Here is a 17,019-nt window from a genome sequence, read left to right as displayed (position 1 = left end):
ATCCACAATGTTCCTTTTGCGTAGTCAATAACTACACCATACTTCGTAAAGAAGTCTCTTCCAATTAAACCAGCAAAGGGAATAGCCAATTCGCCTCCTACCAGATGAAACTTATGTTTCACTCTTAACTCCCGATCTGTTTCAAGATCTAAGACCGCCGTCCCATACGTGTGCATGGCTGGGTTCGTAATACCTTTAATCTTTATACTTTCCTCACGTCTATACCCCACCTGGTCTTGCAGATACTTCATATTAAATAAACTAATCTGAGCTCCATTATTTAGAAGCAATTTTAACGGACTTTCTGTACTCTGGGGGCACCTCAATTGTACAAACTCAGTTCTACTCTCACAGGCGACTATAAATACCTTCCCTATTTCAGTATAAGGCGACTGTAATCTTATGCTTTCCCGTCGTTTCCCCGCTTCTTACTTTTCACAGACGACCCTGAGTTCTCAGTACATTCTCTAGCCATGTGTCCTGGCCTATGACACGCAAATCACACAGCTGATTTCGCTTTCTTGCAGGAAGCTCGATGTCCCAGTAAACTGCAACTTTCATATCTAACTGTTTTTGGCGTCTCTGATTCTCGACACGCTTGCGCCGATTCGACTGTGCGAATCCGTTTCTCAAGTCGTCAGTCTCGCGTTAAATGGCCTAATTTCCCACAAGTCTTGCACCTGGCATTACTCCTGGAATCCTTTTAGGTATGCCCTACACGACCACAGATAAAACACTTGAGAGTAGCTTTCCCCATTTTGTCCTGCTGACTTCTGTCATTAAATCCCTTTTCCTTGGTGGACATAATTGCTGACTCTTCCGTCAAAGCGATCTCGACCGCTTCATTAAGAGTAATGTTTTCGCCCCTTGCACGCACAATTGTCTGTATACGCTCATCCTCCCCTGAATGAATACTACTCTGCTTAATTTTCCTACTAACGCCACAGATCCCGCCAGTTCTGACGCTGGCATGGCACCGTGTACAGCTTCACGAAATTGATGTTGAAGCGAATATACTTTACTAGCCCAATCTACAATTGATTCTCCCTTTCATTGCCTACTCCAAAACATGGAATAGGGATAAAAATCTAACGCGCGCTTGGATGTGTAATTTTCTAGCAAAATGGCTCTTACTTCCGCCCATGTGGAAGATAGTTCGCGTACGAGCCATTTGCTTCGTGCAGGACCCTGGATTCTTGTTTTGACAAATTTTAAAAGGATGGATGGTCTGCTTCACTTACTAGTTCAAAGGCTATGTCCGCTTTATTTATAAATTCATTTAATGTTGACATAGTGCCATCAAATGCCTGAGGGGTCAATTTTAACGCGTCGCTTATTGAAATGCAAGCCGTAGCCAGTCGGCTCTCAGTATCAGCAGAGTTAAGGGTCGTCATGACTCACTGTGTTTGTGATGCGACGTGCTGAGTAGAGGCGAGCTGGCGCTACGCTGTTCTCGTACGTGCAGATGCGTGCCGACGTGCTGTCCTTGGAGCTGGGTTGCTATCGCCTGTCCGGCGCTGCGCTGTCTCGGGCCAGGCGTGGTGTCGCGTAGCCCACAGCCGCTGAAGCCACTGCCGCTGCTGCAGGCGCCTGCTGACGCCTGAAGGACCTGTCTCGGCTCTGTCCTGTCTCGGTGTCGTGGGTGTGATGCCCTGGCGGTCCTCCCAGGACCGCGACAAGGCCCCGTCTCGTTGCCGCTCCGCCGCCCCCGTCATGTCCGCGGTGTCGGTAGTCGTGAAGACAGGCTGCCCTGGCCCTGTCTTCCGGCGTCCAGCTTCGACGTCCGGCCTCTTCTTCTTTCTTCCGTTCTTCTCGCTCCGTCTGCTCTCACTGGAGTGCCAATGCAGCGTCTAACAGAGTTTCAAAACCGTCAGTCCAGTCAAGACCTCGGGCTGAGCAGGAACGAAGTGTCTACCTATCTCAAAAATAAGTTCCACCGAAAACATGCCCACACGAGGCACCAAAATATTGTTCCTATGTCATCTCCTAACATAGGTGGGAGAGGGAAAAAGGGGTTACTGGTTAGTCTGCGCTCCCGAGCGGTACAGAACAGAAGGCAGAAGGACAATTCACAGTGAAGGCATTTGATTGTTTTCTTCCATCTGATCCAACACTGGTACAGGCATTTTCTAGAAATGCAAGTGGTGAGACTCGGTAGGGAACTCGTTGTGGAGACTCTTGGGCAAACAGGATTTTGAAACAGTTGTTTATTCCAGACAGGACTAACTAATACACTGGAAGCTAGTTCTAGGGTTAGAAAAAGCATGAATAACACTGTTACAACAGAAGCCAGTGAAGAAGTCCCAGGAGTGGATGCTAACCCCAGTGGCAAACACTAGCAGCATCTTAAGGCAACAACTTAGTGACACTGTTCACTGAGGCACTCCAAGAGAGAGAGAGAGAGAGAGAGAGAGAGCAGACTTACGCGGGCCTGGACCGAGGCTGGAGTCGACGGACGCGGATTCGGCGCCCAGATCGTCTGACTGAGAACTCTGTCAAAATGCAAACACTACCAGCATCTTAAGGCAACAACATAGTTGCCAAACAAACCATACTGAACGTGACACTGTTCACTGAAGCACTCCAAGTGAGAGAGCAGACATACGTGCGGCTGCACCGAGGCTGGAGTCGACGGACGAAGATTCGGCGCCCAGATCGTCTGACTGATAACTCTGCCAAAATGCGGAATGTAGGGGTTTTAAAGAGTCGCGTGGGGGCACTGTTTTGCCGACTTAAAGCCACCCAGACAATCATTTAGGTCTCTTGCAGGTGCTTGCCAATCACTGTTTAGTTAAGTCCCTTCTACCGCTCCTAAGGCGGGGATGTTAATGCAGTTGCACTAAGTCCGTATTTGCTATCAACATTGTTAAGCTGAAAGCTAAATGTAACTGCTCTGCCAAATAAGGTTTGCAACATTATTGTTATACGTCATTTAGTCCCGCTCCTCGGGGTGCCGGAGTAGGGACTACTAGGAAAACTATTTTTGGCGTTTTCGATCTCTTTCTAACCCTTGTGAGCCTACTGACGTTGCTGTTCTCAGCGCTGGTATCAAGCTGGCTTTATACGCTAGACGTGCTTCTTGGTTACAAAGTTCTACGGTGGCAACCTACTACAGCGTTTAGACGACATACGTATGAAGTTACATGTTAATTCCTTGAAGAATAACTAACGCCCTGGGACCGCGTCTGCATTTTCGCGAGGCTCTCCCCTGACGGTTTACTTCATGTAACAATATCTCTGCTAGTTTCGCCTGCCCTCAACATCGTCTCTGCTTCCGCACCTGGAACACCTGTCCTCCTTTCTCACAGCTTCAAGATAACACTGCAGTAGCCAGGAGTAATCAATATATTACGGTTTGTTTCGCTTTCAACGTAAGTCATGTCGTGGAATGTCCTCTTTTTATGCAAACTGAGAGTGAATGATGGCGTTTGTGGCCCTAAGAAGGGCAGATAAGTCAGGAAGCAGGTCAAATACCTGACAGAAATAAGGGAGAAAACGGCACTAAAAATGTTTATCCTGTCAGAAAATTCACGAAGTAACAAACATTTGGGTTTTTGCACATTCAGGCCCAATGCTGAATTGATATTCCTGAGCGCCAAAGCATTCCCGGTGTTACTGCTGTTTCAAATGCCCCACAGGAAGAAGTCTAACTGTGTCAAATCCAGTGATCTGGCGGGCCTAGCGACAGGTCCTCCTCTTTTTATCCATTTTTCTGAAAGTTTCTCCTTCAGATGGTTAGGAACGGCTAAAGTAAAATATTTCTAACTCAGAAAGTTGAGGTTGCTTGTGCCCGTCAAATGGCCCTCAAAGAAATATGGTCCTGTAAGGTGATACCCCAAGATTCCACACCAAACATTCCCTTCCCAGTGAGGACTGTCAATACTCCAACGGCGCATGTTGTGGTGACTGGCTGTCTCATTAGCGCCCGAGGACAAGATGAGCGACAGGAATGCTCCTTCATTTTCCAGTTTCCTAATATCCTCTAACACAAATTCATTCGAGCTTCGAAATCCCGCTTGTAGAGATCTTTATTTAGCTGTAGATGGTATGGGTGATATTTATGTGAATGCAGTATCCACTATAGGGACGTCTGTCTGGTGTCTAACTGTTGTGCACCTGCCCTTGTACTCGTACGTTGTTTTCCAGGACGGCCTGTTCCTTTTCTTCAGATGATACAATCTTCTTTAAGACGGGGGTAGTTTTTCAATCACGCGGTCACGCCTGTTGTCCTTAGACGTATTTCAACACTGTGGAATGTCATTCCGGTCTGGTGTCGCCTGTCCGGATCCCACTGCTGATACACACATAGTGTCACCAACGCATTTTTTCTTGCTCCTAAATAAATAAGGAGTATGGCAATGTATTTATCAGTAGAAAATATGATGACTGACAGGGAGATTGCATTCAGGCCGTATACCATTGCAGTGTGCGAAGGGCTCAATATCAATAACAACGTCATTTTCCTGTCTGAATGGGGCAAAAGTTCGCCTGTGCTCACGCATTAACACGTCACATGATGCAAAAACGTTTTTTCGATGCAGGATTCGAACCATCGATAATATGTTTCATTCATTTCTGGGCTAACTCCTAAGCACATTCGCTACACTACAGTGATCGTAACACTTCTGTATTACGAATTTATTAGTGCACATACTCCGTCAGTTAAGTGTTCAATACATTTTGCACTTCAATTTTACCTAGTTTTAAGCAAATAATTTGGCTTTTGGTTACAACCAGTCACTAGGCACGATATATTAATATAGTTACATGGTAGACGAACGTAGATGAATGATTTAAAGGACTGATGTTTTGCGAACGGACTGTACCAAACACCAGATGTGTTCACATTCTTTGCATGATAAGCTCACTAGGTATTATATAAACCAGCAGAGGAATGTCGAACGTATGACGACCTCACACTTTTGTTTTGCTGCATCAGACGGTTTCGGTAGGAGCAATTGAATCATCCTGTATCGTGTTGGAGGGAAGCCGGATTCCATGATAGTTAATACATTAATCTAGGTCTCGCTTCTCCCTAAAAATGTGTATTGCGATACTACACATATCGAAAAAACTTTTGCATCACCCTGGTTCCCAGAACTCCTGAAGATAGACGTTGACTGTGGATGTTGTATCACAGACATAGTCCCTTTGACTGTTCAGAGATGTCACTAAATCCACCCAACGATGTAAACAACCATGCATGAACAGCGCGTACTAGACAGAGGGGTCCGACAGCCGATCAGTTCAAGTCATTCCACGAGGAAGAAGGTACACGGTTCTTGTTGTCTTGTAGTTCAACCATGCCTAGACGGTCAATACCATGGTTCGATCACGTCCACATTGTTACTTTGTGCCAGGAAGGCTCTCAACAAGGGAAGTGTCCAGGCGTCTTCTAGTGAACCAAAGCCCTGTTGTTCAGCCATGGAGCAGATACAGAAAGACTGGAACAGTCGATGACATGCCATGCTCAGGCCGCCCAAGGGCTACTACTGCAGTGGATAACGCCTAACTACGGATTATGGCTCGGAGGAACCCTAATAGCAACGCCACCATGTTGAATAATGCTTTTTGTGCAGGCGCAGGACGTCGTTTTATGACTCAAACTGTGCGCAATAGGCTGCATGATACGGAACTTCACTCCCGACGTCCATGGCGAGGTCCATCTTTGCAACCACGACACCATGCAGCGCGGTACAGATATGCCCAACAACATGCCGAATGGACCGATCACGATTGGCATCACGTTCTCTTTACCAACGAGTGTCGCATATGCCTTCAACCAGATAATCGGATACGTGTTTGGTGGAACGCAGTCAAGCTGAACGCTTTTGACACACTGTCCAGCGAGTGCAGCATGGTGGAGGTTCCCTGCTGTTTTGGGGTGGCATTGTGTGCAGCCGATGTACGCTGCTGGTGGTCATGGAAGGCGCCGTAACGGCTGTACGATACGTAAATGTCATCCTCCGACCTATAGTGCAGCCATATCGGCAGCATATTGGCGAGGCATTCGTCTTCCTGGACGACAATTCACGCCCCCATCGTGAACATCTTGTGAATGATTTCCTTCTGGATAACGTCTTCTGGACCCGCACGACCGCCACGGTCGCACGTTCGATCCTGCCTCGGGCATGGGTGTGTGTGATGTCCTTAGGTTCTAGGCGACTGATGACCTCAGATGTTAACTCCCATAGTGCTCAGAGCCATTTGATAACGACATCGCTCGACTAAAGCGGCCAGCATGTGCTCCAGACATGAACCCTATCGAACATGCCTGGGATAGATTGAAAAGGGCTGTTTATGGACTACGTGACTTACCAAACTCTCTGAGGGATCTACGCCGAATGGCCGTTGAGGAGTGGGACAATCTGGACCAACAGTGCCTTGATGAACTTGTAGATAGTATGCCACGACGAATACAGGCATGCATCCATGCAAGAGGACGTGCTACTGGGTATTAGAGGTACCGGTGTGTACAGCAGTCTGGACTAGCACCCCAGAAGATCCCGCTGCATGGTGGTACAACATGCAATGTGTGATTATCTTGAGGAATGAAAAGGGCTGATATGATGTTTATGTTTATCTCTATTCCAATTTTCAGTAGCGGTTCCGGAACTGTCGGAACCGAGGTGATGAAAAACTTTTTTTGATGTATGTATATGATCAGTCGGTTGGTATATGGCCACAATGAACGATGATATTGAAGAATTTCTTCTGCCATGAGACCACTTTGTCGTCAAGTTCCTCAATTTCCCATATGTCTGCAGGAAGATCTTCTAGTCCTGAAGCAAGTTCATCTGTAGTGATACACGAAACAGGCACAGTCGTAAGATGGTCTTTTGGTATTGGCGAATGAGGAAATTCGATACTGGATACTTCATCGAAATCCTCTCATCAAGTGCAGGATCATCTTGCTGTCGTGAAACCACCGACCATTCTTCTTTTCTACAGGAAAGTTTTATTCTTCTTCATAACCACCCTCACTATCGGTGTTACTACACCAATTTTATGGTCAGTGCTTTCAAGGGCCCTCTCCGCAGCTGTAGTGTGCAGGGCATGATAAAGCAATTTCATTCTGAGTGTCTAATCCTTAGTACAAGAACAGTGACCGGGACATACAGCAATCATCTTCGAGATGATATGCCCGGACGTCGGCTGCAGAACAAGGGAATCGACTAATAACCAGTCGATTACAACCGCGGGTTTGCGTCTTTTCTGTCTGTTCCATTGGGAGCGCGACCTTCTCCTGTTTTTCATTATTGTACACCTTTTTGTTCCCTTATCACAAGCAACTACCTGTGCAAAATAGACACTGATGTGTTCCCTTCTTTTTGTAAGAAAAGGAAAAGAAGAATGTGGTTAAGGCAACCGCTCGTGACAAGCGGATATCCAGGTTCGATTCCAAGTCCAGCCCCAAGCGCGAATGCTGTCATCACCATCGCGGGACAAATAAGATTTCAACATTCACTGAATCCATGTCAGGCATAAGTCTTCGTGCTACGGAAAAGCGTCTCGTCTGGGAACAGAAGTGACTGTAGGATCACTGCCTGTAAGACTATGTGTAGAAGAAAGGCAAGCATTTTTCTTAACAACTGCCACACTTCCCCAGAAGATCCGCATTCTAGGCAATGTACTTCCGTGTCAGGCAGGCGACACTGTCGGAAGAGTGGAGAGTCGGTCATCGGCCATATTAATGACATGGAGCTACTGCCGCGTCATATGTTGTTGCTTGACCACCAGGTACCAAGTCGCCTAGGCGTCAGAGTCGAGGAGGGACTGGTGTACTGAACGACACAATAAAGGCCAAACCATTGTAGTTTGACGCCATTCCACGACATTCTCTTTGTTCTTTCATTATCGGATAGCAGGGGACCTGGTGCACAGGAGATTGGCGTGGAAGAGACTGTAGTCAACGAAAGAAAGCGATTAGGAAATCTGAAACACAGCAATACTCGGTAGTCGGGAAGGGGAGCTAGCTCCTCCATCAGGGTGGCCGTTAATCTGTGCTGGCATTGGGTCCACAACTTTACCATCGTATTGACATGGACGTTGATGAATCCTGAGTCGCCATCTCTACCATAATGGGTAGGCTGAGTGTATCATATCGTACTTTTAGGATCAGACTCATGTTCACAAGGTAGCCAAAGACCGTCATCAACTTCTGCACCATTGTCTTAGACGTTAGTAGAATGGTGGCCAAATGGGGTATTCTGGACTACAGGTGAACGTTCACATGAGAAAACCTTTGAATCATGGTTAATGTGCAGAGTAGTTTTCCTCGGACGATTGTGCATATTTTTCGAAGAAGGCAGATATAATTAATCACCGCCGTCCACCTGACGCCACTTGCAAACTCAATCCCAAAGCATATAAGCGTATCTTGTAATCGGAACGGGGCTACACTCCCTTTCAGGAGACCTCTGCCTATTGCCATTGCCCCAGACTTCGTGAAATTCATTCCGTTGCTCGCAGCAGATCCGCATCTGGCGGTCTATTGCAGCGTCCCTTGCACTTTGTACGATAGTGCTAAAGACACTAGATCGTCCGGATATATGCCAGAGATGAAGGCATGATGTCTCAAGGGATTTTCCGTTGGCCAGCACCGTAGTCCGTGTAATAGTTGGTCTAGGGCGATGGTGTACAGAATAACCGATAACGGGCATCCCTTCCACACCGACTAGGAGATGGTAATTGGGCTTACCGTGTAACTATTGATCATCACTCGCGACGTAGCATCTCAGACTAGCCGCATGACAATGTACATAAAGGTCACAGGGAAGCCAACACAGCCATGAGGTAGTCGTGATTCACCGTTTCGAAGATATGTCGAAGTCCACCGACACCAGGGCCCTGGTCAAGTGACGAGCTTCGGCCAGGGCGATGATCTGCCTACGGTCTCCCAACGCCATCTGCATATTACTGTTACCACCCAGTCATGTTTTGGCCAGGGAGACTATATGGGGCACACCCGCTAGAATCCGAGATAAAATTTTGAAGTCAATGTTAAGCATTTTAAGAGGCCAATAATGTTCAACATCACTGTCACCTGACCGCTTGTGGACCGGGGAAGAAGGCCTTCAACGAATTCGGATGGTACGGAACGCGGGAACATCTTACACAGTGAGGAGCCACAACGGCAAAACTCTAGTGAGAACCATCTGGGCCTGGTAAATTATTGGGAGCCCATTTGAGAAAAATGTCAACCATATCATCTGTTGTGATCAGGTCCGTTAGAGATATCGCAGCCTCTCCATCGAGAACCCCAGTGAGTGAGTGGAGAACATCATCCGTTGCCGAGTCTTCGTGATTTCCTACTTCATAGAACCACCAGTAGTGTTCATCAAATGCATCTGCAGCATCCTTTTGGACCGTCAGGCGTTCGCCATCTGGTATATTGAGGGCGTGTGTCATTGTTCTCCAGCACCTCTGCTTTTCGCGGAATATATGGTACATGGACGGTGATTCGCATCCGATCGAATCGCGGCAACGCACATCTACAAATGTGCCCTCCAGACGGCGACATGTGAGTATGATGATCTTCGCTTTTATCTGCTTTAATATACAAGTGTACCCTTCTGGCGGTGGCATTTGAGAGTTATGATCTTCGTCTTTATCTGCTTTAATTCCACCTGATGTGCAGCAGACGGCGCTTGGGTGGAGACCCGTCGTAACAGTATGAAATAGTATTCCATTACAATGGTGATTTCAACGTATTATTTCACGGTCATATTGGACTAGTGTGCATTATCAGCTGCTGGTATTGTGGGTCCTTGAGGAGTAAGCACCGTCCGCACATCTTCTGCCGTGGTCAGCATAATGTGCAGATACAAGCGGCGTAGTCGGAGAATGAAATCGGGTATAGCTCCGCATCGACCATCGTCACTCTATGTCCTGGCGGGACGAAGATACAGTCAAGGTGGCTCACCGAGTGGCTGGTACCATAAGTGAATCCTTGCCAGTCTCCGTGTATGCATCGCCCGGTATCTACGATATGCAGTTCATTTACTACTTGGTTCAATTCCGGGCTTGTGTTGAAGTGTGGGTAATACGCAGTTGAAGGCGCTTCCAAGAAAAATGTGGTCGCAGCAGTCCCCAAAGAATGGCGCTACCTCTTCCATAAAATACCGCTCCCTCTCTCTTCGTTTATGTGCACTGAGAGAGTGTAAACGTTGATGATCCTGACGCCCCAACAACAAACGACGAGGCCCCGAGCCGATGGGAGACAGGCAGTAAGGAAGGAAGATTGGGTTTAACATCCCGTCGACATCGAAGTTGTTAGAGATGGAGCATATGCTCAGATTGTGTCAAGGATCATGCCCTTTCAAAGGACTCATCCCAACATTTGTCAAAAGCGATTTAGGGAAATCACGGAAAACGTAAATCAAGGATGGCCAGACACAGGTTTGAACCATCGTCCTCCCGAATGCGAATCCAGTGTGCCACTGTGCCACCTCGCTCTGTGGGAGACAAGTCACATCGTCCACCTTGTAATGTAACAGACTACTGAAACTACCCATACCACCGGCTAGCGAGTTGTGCGGTGCCGTCAGTCAACTTGAAGGAGCAAGTGAATTTTAACTAAGTAAATATAAACTGAAATATTATTATTTTGTTACAAAACTGTTAATATGAGGACAATCATGAGGTATATTGCCACAGAACTTTATTATAAACACTTTTCATGTTTCATACTATGTTTTTCATATATATATACTTGCGATGTGTAAACTATCGATATACAACCAAGGTTGGCAGTACTGCACAGTTTGTAAGCTCTGTGAACAGGAGACGGTTGTTCGCGGGTGTAGAGACAATGGGCAGTTGCTGTTGAGACGTCCTGTAATACGCTTGCTTTGAGAAGGTCAAGGATAGAGGGATCGAAATGATGTATTGGAAAAGCTGTTACATTGAAAATTATTGAATATCGTTACGATCAGCATTTACAAAATAAAAGTTGGAAGTTTAAATACGTGTCAGTTCTTACGCAGCAGAATACACATCCTGGACCTGAAATTGATTTAACATACAGCGGATGGCGAAATTCATCACTGGACCACGAGCGTGCAACAACGACCAATAAAGGTGAGAAAGTTATATTACTCTAAATTCAAATTATGATGATACCTTTCTTTCTCCATGTCTTCAACCCTGTATGTACTCTGTTGTTAGAGTGGACAATGTGACGGGGACTTGTGGTCGACTAGGCACACCAGGGAGACCACACGGGTTTAAAATGATAATTTGTAGCTTAATATACTACTACTGAAAATAAATAATATTTGTCCCCCGGAGAAAGAGGTGCATTAAAACCTCAATACATACCTTCAGGAGTATGACCGTCCTGCACACGTTATAGATGCACAGCATGTGGTAAATGTTACACTCGTAAATAGTTGGAAACAGATCGAGGCGAGTTTACTCTAGGAGGGCCACATCAAGGTCCACCACCCTCAACACGCTGCAGAAAATCTGGAGCTTCAACTGTGAGCCGATGGTGTTGACACTGATAGTGCCTATCCTATAAGCATGCCACAGAATGGCGTTCAAGAGGGTAGAAAGTGCTGCAGCGGTCTAAAACGGCTCCACAGTCGGAAGCACAAACCCATAAATCCATCGTTGGTTAGGATTCTTGGAGGGGCGCCACGAGCCGCTGTCGCAGCTGCTCCCTCATGTGTCCCTTCATCGATATCATTGAACCACAGCGGCGTGCTGGGCCAGTGGTCACCCCATTGAGGCACGGTGTCCATAGCGGTCAGCGTGGCATCCATCACTGATTCACGGTTTGGTTCTGGCTGTTGATCTACATACATAGCCATGTTACTGTGTACATTCATCACCGATTCCACCCTAACTGGAGCTGGACTGGTGGTTCCGTGACTGTTCATCCTGCGGGTAAGAATCGCTGCCAATGATCTGATCTTTCTGTGACAGCATCCGGCAAGTGTCTGCAGCCGAACGACTCTTGTTCCATCACTTTGGAGATCTTTGTTTGCGCATACTGGTATCAGTGTCCGAAGACCCCTGAGGGCCTTGACTGTCAGGACTGAAAGTGTCGGTTGGTACAACCATAGAGGTCACTTCCATCCCCATCACCTATGTCTCCCACGCTCTTGTGATAAATTCGTATCAGAAGAGAGCTCACTCGGCGTCCTCATTGTCTGGTTACTGCTCTCGAGGCGGTGGTGGCCCTTCAAAAGACGACGCCACAGTCGACGGGTAATGAACGGCTTGGAGAGCTTGGACATAAGTCAATGGGACCACCGTCGATGTTGTCATCGCTTGCTTCTTGCCTGGCAGTAACTAGGTAATTCGACATTACAGGCTGCTGGAACTGACATAACATTCTTGGCCGCATTCTCAGCATATCTTCGGTTGACTGTCACAGATAATAACGGTAGGGCAGCCGCTGATGTGCAAATTGGGCGGGACATGTTTCGAAAATTCGATCTGCATCTGTCGCACCCTATTAAGGAACGGGTATGTGGTGAAGTGCACCCACTTTTAGGCTGTATGGCTAATAACTTTTCCGTAGGTGCTCATCGTAATAACCAACATCTCCGCTGGAACCTCAAACAGTATTACGAATACCTAGATCTTTCTCCGTTTGAGACGCGCGTGTTACTCCTGCACGTTACTTCTGTCTGTCTGTCCAAATGTCGGAATTTAAGGCCATCTGGCATATCATTGGTAATCCTATCACAAGCTATGTCGTTGACCATCTTCACGTTTACCACACTGCCCACGATTAAAAGCTGGATGCCGACAAGATCATTTAATCAATTCAGACATCGTCTCATAGGAATTGCTCGATTTCTTGTATACTAGTTCAAGAAACTAAACTTCAGTGTTAATTTTCGACATCTGTTGTTCATTCTTCTTTTATGTAAATTCAGTGCATGAATGCGGTTGAGGTACACTAGAACACTGTGCGCACACTGTCACAGCACGGACATAAACAGGATGTCCACGCCACTAGATTGCCAGTGGCAGACAGCGTACTTCAGCTATACAAGCGCGCCTTCATCCAAACTTCAGTATGTCACATAGTCACAACCCTTACGCTCCCACAGCTCCTGATTCGTTCACATCGAGGCAGTCCTAATCCGTCAATCCTATGTGTAACAGATCCCACTCCGTACGGCAGTACCCCAGAAGAGAACGGGAAAGCATAGTGTAGACAGTGTCTTTAGTAGACCTGTTATATCTTTTAAGTGTTCTGCCAATTAATCACAGTCTTTGGTTCGCTTTCCCGACAACATTATCTGCATGACAGTTTCAATGTATCTATGATAACGATGGAAGCTGAAGGAATTAATTAAAATCTGTGTAATGATCGGGACTTGAACCCAGGTATCCTTGCTTACTAAGCAAGTATGCTAACCATTACACGACCAGAGCATTACCGTTAACGCACCTGCATGGACTACTCTAGTTCAGTGCTCTCATTACCACACATTCACATCTTCAGCTTATTTTCCCCTTCTCAGATCGTCACTACCGCCGAGGCTCTGAGGTATTATCGTAGATAAAGATGAGACTCAAATGTCTCGAGGAAAATTTATTTGTAACAGATCAAGTTTATGTTATTCGTAAGTGTAATCCCCATGTATTTAGCTGATTATACAGCCTTTATATTTGTGTGATGTATCATGTAATCAAAATATAGCGAATTCGTTTTAGTACTTCTTTGGATGACTTTACACTTTTCATCATTTAGAGTCAATTAGCACTTTTCACACATTCACATATCATGTCTTTTTGATCATCTGATGACTTTATGCGATGGTAGTGACAGCATCATCTGCAAAAAATCTAAGAGGGCTGCTCAGATTGTCTCCCGAATAGATTGTAAGATTTTCTCCTAAATCGGTTATATTGATCACGAGTAGCAGAGGGAGGAGGCAAGATATTACTTCTGTTTCACTCGATTACTTTCCCTTGGTTACTACGGACTGTGACATTTCTGACAGGAAATCACTAATCCAGTCGCACAACTGAGACGATACTCGGTAGGCACTCAACTTGATTAGTATGGTGTCAAAAGCCTTCTGGAAATCTAAAAATGTGGTATCAATTTGATTCCCCTGTCGATAGCGCTCATTACTTGTGTTTCACAAGAACGACATTCCCTGCATCCCTTTTGACTATCCGTAAATGATTCGTTTTCTTCTTGATGATTCATAACCTCTGAACATAGTATATGTTCCAAAATCCTACTGCAAATCCCCGTAAGTGATCTAGGTCTGTAATTCAAAGTATTACTCCCGTTTCCTTTCTTGGTGTGATCTGTGCATATTTCTAGTTCTTTGACACGGATTTCCACCTACCTCGTGACAGAAGAAAATGGCTCTGAGCACTATGCGACTCAACTGCTGAGGTCATCAGTCGCCTAGAACTTAGAACTAATTAAACCTAACTAACCTAAGGACAGCACACAACACCCAGCCATCACGAGGCAGAGAAAATCCCTGACCCCGCCGGGAATCGAACCCGGGAACCCGGGCGTGGGAAGCGAGAACGCTACCGCACGACCACGAGAGACAGAAGACCATATTCTAAATTCAATAATATTTTTGAGGAGGAAGATCTGCTTTTACAGGATTGCAGGACACATGTGATTAACATTCGTATTCACAATACATAATTTACAGTACGAATACCGTAGCGAAACAGCTGTCAAACTATGTTAAAAAAAGTTATATGAATTAACCTTGAAATTCATATTACAATTGACGTACTAAAGGAGATATCGTGTTAAGGAAGCCCTGATGTGCGTTAAAATTAATATATCCTGAGATAATGTTGCTCGTTTATATCGGAAATTGAATTATTGTAGTGCAGCAACACACGACTAATTCCGTTTTTCACAAAAAAAAAAGGAATGAAAATAAACTAATACATGGACTGGTTGTGACCCTGACTTCCACCATTACGTAACAACACAGCAAGGTATAAAATACGTATAAAATCATCCTGTTCTAAATATAGCACAGAAAAAAGCCTATAAAACAAAGCAATGACATTTTGTGAAACAATTTTCATAAAATGTGATTTAAAAGAGCACAAGTATTTGCAACGACAATGTACAACGGAAATTTACTCGTAATTCCACTACAGCGCGACAGAAGGACTGCAGCACTGAGACGAGAAGAACAGAGACACATTCACTTCTTTATCTCTGTCAGCAAAATCGCACTGCTTCCATATACTCCCAGTCATACAGCGTTGGTCACATAATTTGAACAGTGCCTTCTACGTACAGGTATGTCAAGTGTGGTGCCTGAGAATACTTCCTGGTTCCACAGCGCAAGCTGCTAAATGCAATGCAACATAACTTATTACACAAATTTTGACCGGTAAATATGTAACTACATTTTAACTTTTTTTGTCGTGGGCAAATACTGAAACAAGAATTACACGTGAATATGATTTTAACTCAGGACAAAGCAACAGATTTTAATTTGATGTGAAATATTTCACGTGGACGAATCGCAGCTCAAGTTAGTTTTAACTGCTTTGATCTCAACCACGTTGCGTACTAATTTCCTGAGTTTTCTGTCAATAAAACGGAGTGGCGCTTAATTGAGGTACAACAGATCTTCAGCACGTTACCGTAGACAGTGGATATTGCCACTCGAGAGCCAATATCATCACATGGATATTTCTACTCGAGTGGTAATAGCGTCACATTGTTATTTCAACTCAAGTGGTAATAACAGTACATCGCTGTTTCTACTCTGCTGCACTTTTTCAGTGAAGAAAAACCTTTGCCCTTCGGACTCGATCAGGAGCTGGTGTTTAGTGCTTACCCTTCTGTTTGCTTCGCTTGAGGAAAGTAGATGTTAACGTTCAACTTTTTCTTTTCTTTGCTTTGATTTTGGTTATTACTTTGGTTAGATTTTGAGCTTCTCACATTACTGTTATAGATAAATTTAATCAAATCTTTATCTGGCACTTGCGCTGAAAGCTGCTAAAGCTTCCATGGTGCAGACGAATCTGACGGAAACCTCTTTTCGGTTTCATGAAGGTTGTACGTTGATTCGGACTCAGATTCTCATGATTCACTGAGCATTTATCGGAAAAACTTTTTAGCTATTTGTGCTGAAGTGGAATAGCAATTGTCTGAAAACTGATGACCGTTTTGTGTATTCAAGAATAGTTTTGAAGTGTAAGCACACATAAGACCTAACCAGTAGTATTTAGAACTCGGTTGTGTGACTTAGATTGCCGTAGATACAGCCTGCACGTAGTTAAGCTCTTGATTAGAAAGTTGTGTTTTGAACATAATCATGAATTTTCTAATGCATTACTTAAACTTCAGCCGAGCACAGAATGTTAACTGAAGAATCAGCTGAATTTGTTAACAACGGCTGGCCGAAGTGGCCGAGCGGTTCTAGGCGCTTCAGTCTGGAACCGCGCGACCGCTACGGTCGCAGGTTCGAATCCTGCCTCGGGCATGGATGTGTGTGATGTCCTTAGGTTAGTTAGGTTTAAGTAGTTCTAAGTCTAGGGGACTGATGACATCAGATGTTAAGTCCCACAGTGCTTAGAGCCATTTGAACCATGAATCGCTGGATAGAAGCACATCATTCCATAGGGGTATGAGCGGCAGGTTTGATGGTAGCTTGTATGCAGCATTAAAAAAATTGTTGCAACCTTATGTAGACGTATGCACCAGTTTCTTTCCAGACACAAATAAAACGGACCCAGTCATAAATGTAACCCGTTCTTGTGAAGTCGTTAGAGCATATACGCATCGACAAGTTGTTGGCCAATAGCCCCTGCTTCTTAGTCAGACAGTTTCTGACATCCCTGCGTTACCAGTAATTTACCTCAACGTGTTACCTTGCTCCGAAAAGCATTGACGTTTTTTGGAACTGTTCGCTACTAACCTGGACACTAGGTTAGCTATTTTGTCTTCCAATGTGTAAGATGAAATTATAATTGTTTAACAAATAAGCTTTTTAAAAGGGCTGGGAAGGATCGTGCATCTGTTGCTTTGTAGTTGGACAGTGACGT

The sequence above is a fragment of the Schistocerca serialis genome, chromosome 3 (assembly GCF_023864345.2).
Source record: "Schistocerca serialis cubense isolate TAMUIC-IGC-003099 chromosome 3, iqSchSeri2.2, whole genome shotgun sequence".
In the NCBI taxonomy this organism is placed as follows: domain Eukaryota; kingdom Metazoa; phylum Arthropoda; class Insecta; order Orthoptera; family Acrididae; genus Schistocerca; species Schistocerca serialis.
Note: the sequence above shows the minus strand (reverse complement) of the source record.